General features: G+C 37.1%; 1 protein-coding gene across 6 annotated transcripts in view; it reads left to right on the forward strand.

Moving 5' to 3' along the window:
- Nucleotides 1–12730, forward strand: part of RABGAP1L (RAB GTPase activating protein 1 like) — a 254818-nt gene that overhangs the window by 99963 nt on the left and 142125 nt on the right. The gene's annotated exons all lie outside the window — the stretch shown is intronic.

A 12730-nucleotide genomic window follows, 5' to 3' on the forward strand; every position in this document is an offset into this window, starting at 1 on the left:
GGCTGATGACATAGAGTATGTATGGTAAACTGGTATTTTCTCAAGTATTTCTGCACTCACCACAGTTGACAGCGAAGCTAACAACAAAGTTCCACAGTGAACAAAGCAAGTATCTTAATGAGCCATGATGAGGATTGAGTATGGCTGTGTCGTTCCGCTTATAATCGTCAGCATGTTACCTATTTTGTGAACTAATGTGTTACCCATTGAGAAATAAAACCAGAATTCAAACTCTATATCCATATAACTGGGGCTGATATATTTATAAAGTTGGAAACAGACTGTGGTTTGCTCTGTCTGTCAGTGTATCTCCAAAACTATATATTCGCATTAGGTTTTTTTTCTTATAGAGGAAAGAAGTTCCATCCTACTCCTGTCATTTTGCAATTAGATCAGTTAACACTAGTTTGCCCCTAATGACATTTTCTTGTTTTCTTTTAAAACCAGTGTCAATAGTTATGTTACTAAAATGTGATTTTTTTAAGGTACATTCGATTCTCTATGCTCAAATCTTTTGTGGTGTTGCAGTTCCATGCACTGCTGCATATTCAGGCTAGCTTGAGTCTTCTTCCTCTTGTTCATGGAAAAGTTGGGAAAATGTCAGGCAAAATTGTAGCTTTGGATGTCAATGTCTAAATTATTTTCATGACTATGTCTTGTTCATTTTCTTATAATAGAATGTAAGTGAACTTGCAGAAAGCAGCAAGACAATTGGCACTTGAATTTTTCTTCCTTATACAATAATTATTATTTGAAAAACAATGTGCTTGTAAAGAAAAACTTGAAATTTTAGGTGGATGTTTAGTTTATACTGTCGGTTTGGGTTTCTTTTTCTGTTATCTTATTGGAAACATTCTTGTTACTGGTAATTTAAAATATCGAAAAATGAAGGTGTAGTCACTGGCAGGCATTTCTAATGTGCTTCATAACAATGTTTGCAGTCTAGAAGTCATCAAAATTTGCCAATAATTTAATCAGGAAGCATTTTTGCCGCTTTTCAATGCAGTAGCTTGTCAGTATTATTAATTACGCACATTTTGGTCCAACCCTTCATCCCAGCTGGAAGCAGAATTCCCATTGACTATAGGGGAATCATGGAATTTTAAGGAAGTTTGGCTTAGTTTTCTGTATTCAGCCTCGCAGTGACATGGAAGGCCCTAAACTTCAGGTTTTTCAGCAAGTACTTAACATAACTCATGAGTGTCTCCATTACAGTAGCAGGGAATGTAGCAGCAGCAGCATTACTAATGAGAACAGAAGTCTCGCGTGAAACAAGTGTGCATCTGTGTTTGTGTGCTGAACTGAAGGCAATATGTTAACATATGTTCAAAAAAGCGCGTTTTGTGTCTCTGTTTAAGAAATACTGCTGAAGACCATGAAAGACAAAAGGGAGAGGATGCATAGCTCTGGTTTGCTATATTGCATTTCATGTTTTCCTCCTGTCCTCTAAATAAGCACATTGACAGGCTGGATTGAAACATAGTGTTATTTTTGCACATATGTAAAGATGCTAGTTGTAAGAATATTATACCATATTATTTCACATTATTGAAAAACTAAATATAGATTGTTGTGGTAAACACATGACAGTTTAAAAAGTATAACTCTAGGGTATTATTTTAGAACTTCTGTATCTGAACTCCAAAGAATTTGGCTAAATTTTGTTATAGTTTCTTTGTTGAGCCCTCCCCTTCCCATGGTTGCATTGCTCTTATTTTTTTAATGTAACAGCATATTGGCCATTTTTCCTTGATGTGAGTTACGACCATGTGAACATAAAAGGCATTAAAGTACGCCATGACTAGATTAAAGGTAAAGACTGAATCAATGTTAAATATTTTTTGTTGCTGTCATCTGTTACTATCCAGTTTGTCTGGTGGAATAGTTGAACGTTCAAAATTAGAATTGAAATTTCAAATGCTGTAGGGAGTGTGCGATTTTTGTTTTTCATTTTTTGTTTGTTGTTTTTTTAATGAAAAAGACTTTTTTACTTAAGTGTGACTGTAATCTTAAAAAAGGTTGTTATATAATTGTTTACTGTTGTGTAGAACTTCTGTTAGATATGTAACATGCTTCCTTGACTACTGCTACAAAAAGCCTGTTTTCATCCTGTGAGAACTTTCTGCCTAACAGAAGGTTCTTGGTCACACTTCAGTTTATTCATGCCACTATTATTTTCCACAACAAGACAACAAGACAATCTCATGCATATAAATCAAGTTCATGTTATGTCTTGTGCTGTTATAACTGGACAAAATGGTTTATCTCAGCTCAGTCTCTTCAGTTCTTTCTGGTTCGTTGCAACAGCATCTCTGTGTTTGTGTTGACCTGCTTTCTCATTAACCATTTTCTTTCAAAATTAGGGCAATATCAGCATACGTTGTGTTATATTTAGGTTTCATTTTTCTTGGACTTCCATGAATTCACAGTTAGATTTAGAATTTAGTATTTTGTGCCAGTGGATTTGTATCCTGTGTTGGTAACCATTACAACCTCTTAGGAGTGGGTCAGAAGACTGGTAGAAAAATCTTGGCTCTGAACCCTAATAAAAATACATGTCTTTAATAATTCTAGTGTTAATACTTAGAAAAGTGTAACACTCACATTACATTTAGACTCAGTTGCCTAATTCTCTTAAGATCAGTAGTTTTGATAACCAGCTTGATTGTAAGCCCACTGTCAACAGTGGGTAAGATATTTTTTTTTCTTTCTTTTCATTTTTATTTTGGTCTCTTGTTTTAGAAGACTTGGATCTTGATCAAATATAAAGTTATAGGCTATAGAACGGGCAACTTTCAATTCACACTCATTTCATTATTAGTTAGATGATTCACAGGTGACAAAATAATGTATAGGACAAGGCATGGATCCATTCTGAGGTCTTTTTGACTTGACGTTCTGCAGTGCTGGTTTTAAAGATTTCAAATCTAAAACTCATCCAGAACTCACAAAATTAATACCTGAAGTCATGACTTTTTTAGGCTACATATGTTTATGAGTTGCATTCCCTTGGAGAACACTGGTGCATTTGAGCACATACACTGAATTTGAACCAGCAAGGCAGAAACTACATGTTATGGCCCAAATGTATTTTGGCGCTGTGATAGCGATTGTAAATAGGCCTTAATGCTCTCCCTGGATCAGAGAATTGGCCTGAAGGCACTGTAATTCTGTCGCAATTTTTTTTGTGTGGTTGAAGAAAACAAACAAAAAAAGGGTTATTGTTGGGCTTACATAAAATCTGAGCTGCTTCTCAGCTGAGGTTGAAGGAGGACGTCCTTCCTCCCCACCCTGTCACACGTAGCGATACCATCTGGGTGTATGGGACGGGCTCCAGATCGGACTTGGAACTAATCCAGTAAATGTTGCAGAAACCTTGAAGCAAACCGAATGAAACATAACCAAACGAAGCCGTTTGACAATGATGCATTCAGTGACATGATTTATCTTAATGTGTGTGATACTGCAAAGCATTAATTTCCTCCAGTCAGTGTGGGAAGTTTTGGAAAGGTGTAGATTTTAGGTGTTGTGAGAAGATTTTGCCTTCAAACCTTATGCCTTGTTTTCGACGGTGTTTCTTCTTGTGTTGTTATCAAATATTGGCTTCTGGAGTATTGGTTTTTTACACTTCTGATTAGTTAATTTATTGCTCTCAGGAGGACTGAATGTGAAAGAAAAGAGAAGAGCCTTAGACAGCTGTTCTTACCTTTACTAGGTTTGATTTCTATGCTTTTAATTATTTTTTTTTCTATGGAAAATAATTTTGTTAGACCTGTGAAGAGGAAGATTACTTAGAAAAGCAAGAACCATTTTTCTATTCCCTTTTTTTTTTTGGGGGGGGGGGGGGGGTTTATGGTTTTAAACAGCTACTTTTTATTGTGGTAACACATCATTTTTTATTTTAAAAAATACCTGATGGTCCAAATTTGATCTGTTCCAGTGCATTCTCAGTCTCTACATTTATGTTCTGGTTATGTTACCTAAATTTAATGTTATTTCAGTCCTGACACCAGGTATAAATTCTCTATCCTGTAATAGTTCTGTTTAAAACAAAACAACCCCCCCAAGTTACTAAGATACGACCAAGAGCTGATTAGATGGCTTCTCACTAATCTTGCACTTTTTGATCGTCCTTGTTTCGCTTGGTCTCTCTGAGGTTGCCTTTTCCTGGTGGATCGTTAACCTCACTCCTCTCTGTTTCTAATGTGCTGTGTCCACATCTAATTCAGATCTCTACTTGCGATCTTTCCTTAAGTTTCAAAACATCATACCTACTCTGGGAAGTTGTTAGAGGGAGCTATGGTGTTCTGGATGGAACACAAATCAGTGCTCCTTTGTCATTTGCTCTGACTTCCAGACCTCACTATTATATGGTAGACACCCACAGGGTAAGGTCTTTAAATTTAAAGGTCATTCTCAAATAGCTTTTAGAAAGGCAATAAATAATCAAGAATAGGTAGGACTTTTTGAGGCAAAAATTGTATCTCGTGGCTTTTAGAGCTTTGCATATTGTGATCTTTTTTGCAGTGTAATAGAAAGAGATAGAATGGTGCTTGGAATCCTGGGGATTTAAAGTTACATTCCTAAAACACTACTTTGATTTTTCGGGTTTGCTGAGCCAACCCCAAATCCTAGTCAAGTAACTCGACAACTGTGGATTTGTTACTGAAAAAAATAATTCATCTCCACAGATAGTCTGTAAATGTACTGAGATTTCAAATGTGATCATTTTCTTCTAACCATATTACATGATGGGGTTTTTTAGCCAAGTTAAGGATTACAGATATTTAGCCTAGATCATCTTTGTTTCTGATTGTTGAGTTGTCTTCCTGGAACTCCGGGTTATACCACGGACGGAAATGCTATTATGAGTTGAGTTTAATGGGTCCGTCAACATAATGGATTGTTTCCATTCCTCCTATTTTTCATTCATTTATATATTATTAATTTCATTTGTTTGGTCAGTCCTATCTTCTCCCACTTCTCTCTTTTTCCATGTAGTTTGTCAGGTGCCTCCAGGCTTTTCTAACAAGCAGTGCTCTGTGTTGTACCGAGAGCATCGTAGTTGGAAGCAGCGTGACTGGAGAAGAGGAAGAGCTGTTCTCAGAGGGGACTTAGGACAACTGGACAGTTTGAATTCTTTTCAAAGCTGTGTTTAGGTGGCTGCCCCTGACTGATGAGGGAAGCACCTCACACATACATATAAGGATACTGTCACCTTGCTTTTCATATCTGGTGCTTGTTTAGAATTTGGTTGAGATCAGAAGGGAACAGAAAAGTTAAGTTACCTTTCTGAATATGGATTAGAGTTACAATACTGGTGTCAAATAGCACATTTTATATTACTTTTTTTTAGTTTAAATTGGGAAATGGAAGTCTCCAGGGCATGAACAATTAATACTAAACAGAGAGCAGTTGCAAATCAAGTAAGTTTTTGTTGATCAAAGCATATTTAAAAAATTCAGAGCTGTGCTCCGAAAGGGAGTTTTTAATTGGGTAAAAGACATGGATGAGAGGTAAGGGCAGTGTGTGGAGAAATGTCATCAAATGAAACAATGACTTGCTCCAGTCTGTGTTTTCCATTGCTTTCACGGTGGGTAGCATCCATTGCATGCTTACTGGAGAGCTTGATCTGGCTGGGCTGCATTTCAGTTAAATTTACTTTTGAAAGTGGGCTGTTCTCTTAAACTCGGCAGTCATGCTTATCCAGTGTCCAGGGTGGGTGATAGTATGGGTGACTTACACTGTTCTTCATCTAATATATATGAGGTTGTTTTAAAATATTGCTAGGTAGCAGGTGGGTAGGAATAAATCACATTTCTGCTCTGTTGGAACAGGGTTTGGTTTTTTCTCTCTCTCTTTCCATCATTCAGTAGAGATTTTTTTTGAACTTTTTGTTAATGCCAAGAAGTAGACATCCATTCTGTGACTGTTTTTTCCAATTCCACGGTTTGTGTGACAAAATAATTATGTTAGAAATGAAGAGTTTTCTTAGAAGTTGGCACCGTTATTTGTATGTGCTACCTTGATTTGAGCATTAATAACTGTGAAACAGGATTAGAAAAGTAACAGCTGAAACAGTTGTTTGGGAACACCTTGTTTGCTTGCCCGCTGGTAATTCTTGGTATGAGGCAAAATCGCACCAGAGTGATTAGCAGCATCCGTTGTCTAAGGAATGAACTAATGTCTTTAGTGGGCCAGCGATGTGATTTTTGTTGAGGTGAATGATGCATTTTAGAAAATCCAGTTCTAGAACTGCAGTTCTTAAAATTGTCCCCACCAGCTACACAATTCAAAACTTTTATGTGAACTCTTTAAGTGTTTCCTTTAATGGGGCACCAGATGAAGAAGGGTTTTGCTAAAATTGATATTACTATTTTGCTAGCCCATATGGAGCTGAAGCTGAAAGCTTAGTGAAGGCTTTTTCAGGAAAGCTGTAAGTGTGTTTCTCAGGGTAGCTAGACAGGACAGTTTCCAGAGTTTGGAAATTTTCCTCGTTGAAGTGTGAAGAAAACTTCTGCTTCTGATGAGACTGCATTTTGTAGAGATCAAACCCAAATACAATTTAACAAAAACAGTATAAAAAATCTTACACCGACACTAGTGGCAAGGTCATCCACATAAAAATAAAAAGAATCAACAAATCGATGTAGGATTTTAGAAAACTTTATCCTGGAGAGTCAGCACTCTTCAGAATGTGCCTCTAATTTTTGCGTAAAGCAGGAAGGCATTTAGCAATTATTTTTGTTACAGCCAGTATTCTAAAATCTGATGGATGCTGTATCTTTTTGCAGAGGTAACTGTATACACTGCCTGTACTGAGTTTCATTCTGTTACTGTTACAGGAGAAATGCTGTGCAGTGAAAAATTAACAGCTTTTTAAAACCAACCTTGCCATGCTTCCTGTGCTTTCAATTACAGTTAGTTATTCATGCGTATGGAATTTCTAGGTAGATAAGATGATGTGAATAATACTCAAGCTATATGGACGGAGTATTAAAATTCCAGTAAGAGTCTAGGTTGTTAGCACAGAAAACCCTAACCATAGGAAACAATGGTTCTCCACTGTATTTGGCTTTCTAAAGCAGGATATTTCTAATACTTAGGTGGATGTGCCTATGTATGGAGTCTTAAATCACTACTTTATAGGATTGTTGTAGCATTACTTATGGGAAGGTTATATGAATGATAAATTGTGCTGATAGTGTATTTATGGACAGCATGGTTGGGATGAATTATTAACTGCATGTAAATAAATGCAGTTTTGAAGTGCTGTTTGCACTGTAACTCATGATGCTTTATTCAAAATAGGGAGCTGAGGAAATGTATTATTACTGTGAATAGATATCTGTGTAAGTATTGTAGTGATGTTCCTCAGGCTCTTTGTTGTGCAGATGATGCCTACCACAGGTGGTTATCACATGCCTCTTAGTCTGTGTAGGAAGCAAAGGTCTCAGCCCTCCTGCCCTCCCCAAAAGAACAACCAAATGCCTAATGTTATCAAGGAAAGAGCAGAATGGATTTGTTTTAATAACGATTAAAACACAGCTGACCCCCAAAGTAAAAAAAGAAACCAACCAAAAACCCCCAAAGTACGAATTTTGAACAGGGGAACAAGTGCAGTTGTGGTCCTCCTTGCAGAAGAAGTTGAGGTGTTCTGTATGTGAGTAAAATAATAAATAAAAAATAACATACTTTTTCTCAAAGTAAGCAACATAAAAGAAATTGATAGGAGAACAACTCATTCAGAGTTACCTAACAAAAATGTCTGTGTATAATGAAGAAGAATGTTTTGGCCAAAATTTAAAACGAGAGATTTTGTGAAGGACATGAACCTCCCAATCTTTCTCTGCTCAAGCCTGCGCCCCCCCCCCGCCCCGCCAAAAAAAAATGCCCAATGTAATGTTCTAGCCTTTAAGAAATATGAAGGTGGTATTTGTTAAGTAACTAGCTAGTTACTTAACTTATTCAATTACTTATTCAAAGATGTAACGAATTAATGCCTTTGCAGTCACTGCTGAGTAGTATAGATTTGTGGAGGCAAGGAAGAATGCGATTCAGTGAAAACACTAGTTTTGAAGTTACTTATTTTCTATTTCTGACCTACTGGTAATAGACAGTTTGTCTACAAGTAATAAAGTGGGAAACAGTTAAAAGTGTCAAGCACCTTTCCTTTATGTGTCAGTGAAAATCCTCTGGTGCTGCCCCTCAGGGTGCATATTGGAAGGCAATACAGAGGCAGAGCTGGAATGCAGTGGTTGGGGAGGATTCATTTCCATAAGAAATGAGGCTAAAAATACACTTTAATGCATCGCTAATAGTGATGTATTGGTGAGAGCGAGTTTAATGAAAAGCTGTCTTATGCAGTTACAGGGTAACATTGTTCCTGTAATTGGGTACTGAAAGCAGGCCTTGTTTTTTGTTGCAACAAATACCGGAGAAATGACAAGATAAGGAAGAGGTTGCAGAATGGTGATGAAGCTTTTAAAAACAGATTTAAAACAGAAACAATATGCGTGAATACTTTTAATGTTCAGATGGTATGCGAAGTGTCAGTGGTAATGTTTAGTCAGCGATATTGAAGTTACTGAAACAGAACATGTTTTCAGTAGGTACACAAAGTTTTGTAAAGCCTGCTCAACCAATTCAGCAACACAATACTTCAGAAAACAGAGAATGGATAATAAATATATTAAAAATGGGGTCTGTAATAAGCTGCTTTTGTCTAAAGCAGTATGTGAGGATTTTCTTGCCCTCTGGACATTACTGTCTTGGCTTTGGATGCAATGGTTTACAGTACACAGAACAGAAATTTAAGTTACATTATTCACTTCGTTCCCAGTTTTAAAAAAGCATGGGACTGAAAGCAGAAGAGAAGGTACAGGCACAGCCTGAGTAGTCTGATAGTTCCTTGTGTTGCCAAAGCCAGTTTTTGTTCTAATAAGGGGAAATACTGATAGACTGTAGGTCTGAAGGAGGCCAGGAGATTGTTCGGTTGATGCTGCCTCCCGTGTCGCACTTGTCATGTACTTGTCCATTGTTACAAAGGCAGCAAACGATGGAGAGCGCCAAGCTGTGCTCCAGTGCTTTGCTGGCCACTGTCGCAGGGAGAATGGGTATGATGAGGATGACGATGGCTGTCCTTTATCTGAGGTGATTGTTTAGTTTGGCTGAGAAAATATAAGGAAAAGCTGGCAGAGTGGGCAGGTGTCAGTTGGGATATTAGCAGATTACTGCTAAGAAGCCAGAGAGAAATAGAGCCTGTGCACTTGGTGAAGCCAAAGGAGATTCCCTTTAGTGTAGAGTTAATTTCCTTAAGGAGGGGCAGGAAAATGCAAGGCGATCAATTTCAATTTATCTTATTTAATTTTACAATTTTACATTAGTAACTGATTAAAATAACTTCAGGTTTTCTTGGAAATTGGTTTACTGTTTTACAGTGTAAGAGGGTCAGTAGGACTCTGAAATACCTGTTGCCCTCATTTCTTGTTGTAAACAGTCTGCGTTGCTGCTGTAACAGCAGGGCAGCAATGTTTCTTTGCCTCTGAATTTCAACAGTGTAGGTGCTAGTCGGTAAAAGGGAATTAGAGAAAGTTACTTCTTCTGGATGCCACTGTCTAAAATAAACCACATTCCTTCTAGTTAACATTGGTCATATTTAACACATGTACTGTACTTATTGCAAAGAGATTTAGCAACAGTTAAGTGGAAGTGACACCTGTCTGCATTAAGAAAGGTTTTAGCATAGTGTTCCCAATCCAGTGACAATGTACTGTATGCTAAATGGGTATGTAGTGTAGTAATTTGTCTCAATTGTAGTCAAGTAATTTTCTTCTTGGAAGAAGTTTGCTTTTTACTGTTTATGCTGTACCTATTACTGTCTAACTTGTATATATAAATACAATTTAGATTGTTACAACTGTTGCACATATCTTAATAGTTATTATAATCATATTCCCCATTTATGTTAAAAACTTCTTTTTTATTGTGTTCATAAGTTGCCTACCAATCTTGTTCTATAATATATGGATCTTTTTATAGTTCTGATTTCCCATCATGCCAAGAAGCCAGGAAAATATTTTGTGATGGATATGTGGAAGACCAGTAGTTTTTTACTGGCAATGTAATTGTATTTTGTGTTAAAATAAAAACCTAAAAGCCAAGAATAATGACGATTTAAAGCAGTACTCAATCTGACTGTGCTGAGAATACTGACACTAAAATGTGGATGTGTGAGTCAGAGCTTCAGCTAGAGTTGTGCTGCTCGCATGGAGCCAGGTAAAATGAGACCGAAAAAACATTGTCAGGCCGTTTTCAACGGCTTTGGGCAGAGCAGCGCTCCCATCCTTGTCCCTGCCTCCCTCCGACCTTCCATCTCACCCTGCTGCCACCCTCCTCAGCATCCCATCTGCCCTGTCATAGGCATGACTCTGTTTGAAATTAATTTACATTACCCTACAGCTACCTGGAAGGAGGTTGTAGTGCAGTGGGGGTTGGTTTCTTTTCTGAAATAGCAAGCGACAGGAGCACGAGGGGACGCTTAGATTGGATATTAGGAAAAACATCTTCAGCGAAAGGGTGGTCAAGCACCGGGCCAGGCTTCCCAGGGATGTGGTTGAGGCACCATCCCTGTGGGTGTTTCAAAGGCATGTAGATGTGGCACTTAGGGATGTGGTTTCATGGTGGGCTTGGCAGTGCTGGGTTAAGATCAGTTGGACTTGATCATAAAGGTCTTTTCCAACCTAAACAATTCTGTGATTCTGAGAATCGGAGGGGATTGGAGTTTTGCAATGTGATTTTCATATGGAACAATGAGGAATGGAAACTTTTGGATGAATTGCTTGGTAACTAAGAATTAATTCTCTGTACTGAAATAGGATTGCTGTGATGGAAGTATGAACACGGAGTTGCTTATACAGCAAATTCGGGTGGTTTTTTTTCTTAAGTTTTGTATTTTTGATGTTGCATGTGTTAGTAATGCAAATAAGATGGGATCTAGATAGTTTTTACTAATGTCAGAGTTCTTTATTGCTGACATCGAGGATTTGCAAACAAAAGGGGGACATTTCAGTGAGCCTGCTCGATAGACAAGAAATAGACTTCATGTGGCAAGTGGGTTTTGAGTAATGTACTCACCAAAATTGAATGTTTTTCAGTAATTGCATAGAAAACAGGCAAATGATGTTATCATATACAGTAAATGATAAAAAGGTGTTCCTTTGACTACTGTTTAAGCTAAGGGGGATCTTAAACGTTTGTGGAAGTATATGCAAAAAAATAAATCTTTAAATAATGATAAATATGATTGAGTTGAGTAGTATTTTCTGTTTTGAAAAATTTCAGATAGTTTTTTCAGTTTTCTAAATGTGGGCCTGTGTTTTGTTGGTTGTTAATCTGCTTAGTTACAATACCCAACACGGGCCATAGCATTGCTGTTCAAATTTAGATATTTATAATCACTCCCAACCATTTGTGATATTTTCTTTGAAAGATAAATTGAGTTACATCTGTACAAGTCATTGAATACTTAGATTCTGATGGTTGGGTACATACATTGTGGTTCCCAGACTGTACAGGTACTAATAAATTTAATTAATTTACTTTGTGCAACTTCCTTACCAGCCCAGGCTCTTGCCTTACTTGTGTTCCTTTATTTGGGGTTCAGATTTTCTTATTTGCTGAGAAGTAGTTAGTAGAAATTAGTAGAAATTTTTGAAACTCGAAGTATTATAAACCTCCAAGCAAGCACATCAGTTAAAATAAGTGGGGGAGCAGGGTGAAGGTTTCAGGTAAGAGTTAAGATAAAAAACTCCTAACCTTGGTTTTGTTTCTTTGCTCTTTTAAAAGTACTTTTCTCCTTCTCTTCACTGTTGGGAAAAATTCATTCAGCCCACTTGCCTGCCCCATCTCTAGTTTGGGAGTGGGAAAAGTCTGTCTTGGTAGGATTTAGTAGTGCCAGTTTCATATCTGCAGCCCTTTGGACAGTGGTATTTGCTGTTTCTGCTGTTAGATATTTAGGTAAAAATGTTTTGTTTTTTTTTATTTGTAGGACTTAAAAGCATTCTCACCGCTGAAAAATAGTGGAGGGGAAAAAAAAGATAGTTATTTACATACCTAGTTTGAAAGGTACAAACTGACTTTGAATGTGTTATTTAGCTACATCTACATGCTGGACCAATTCTGGATGTGATTGTATTATTAAAAACCAGAGGAACTGGAACCCACAGGATCTCAGCATTTAAGAACACTTTTTTTAATAAGATCTTGACAAAATTTCTATTTTTGGTGTGAAAAATGAATGGTTATTTGATTTCCTTAAGCACATTCGCATAGGATAAACAGGATTAAACATTTAGTGATGGAGAACCTGGCTCATAGCAACAGGGATGCTGTCTTGTTCAGGAGAAATAATCAGTCATCATTTTTGTCTCTGTAATTGCAACAATTCTTAAATAATTACTGAAAAATAGAAGAACTTTGCATATAGCTTTCAGTAAACCCTTTCATTTCACAAAATCCATTCTTAACTAAAAAGCAGAGTCGAAATATAAACAGATTATCTACTGTCTGCACTTTATTTGTGTCTGTTGGTCTCTGTTAATGTCAAAGAGATGTATGTTGTGGTATTAGCAGGTCTGACATGGATTACTTTCAAATGCATTCTCTTTGTCCTGATTCCCGTCTCCTGGGCCTAGGCAGTGATACAATTACTGCTCTTTCTCCTTGAAGC

Source organism: Falco peregrinus, chromosome 10 (assembly GCF_023634155.1).
Source record: "Falco peregrinus isolate bFalPer1 chromosome 10, bFalPer1.pri, whole genome shotgun sequence".
Lineage (NCBI taxonomy): Eukaryota > Metazoa > Chordata > Aves > Falconiformes > Falconidae > Falco > Falco peregrinus.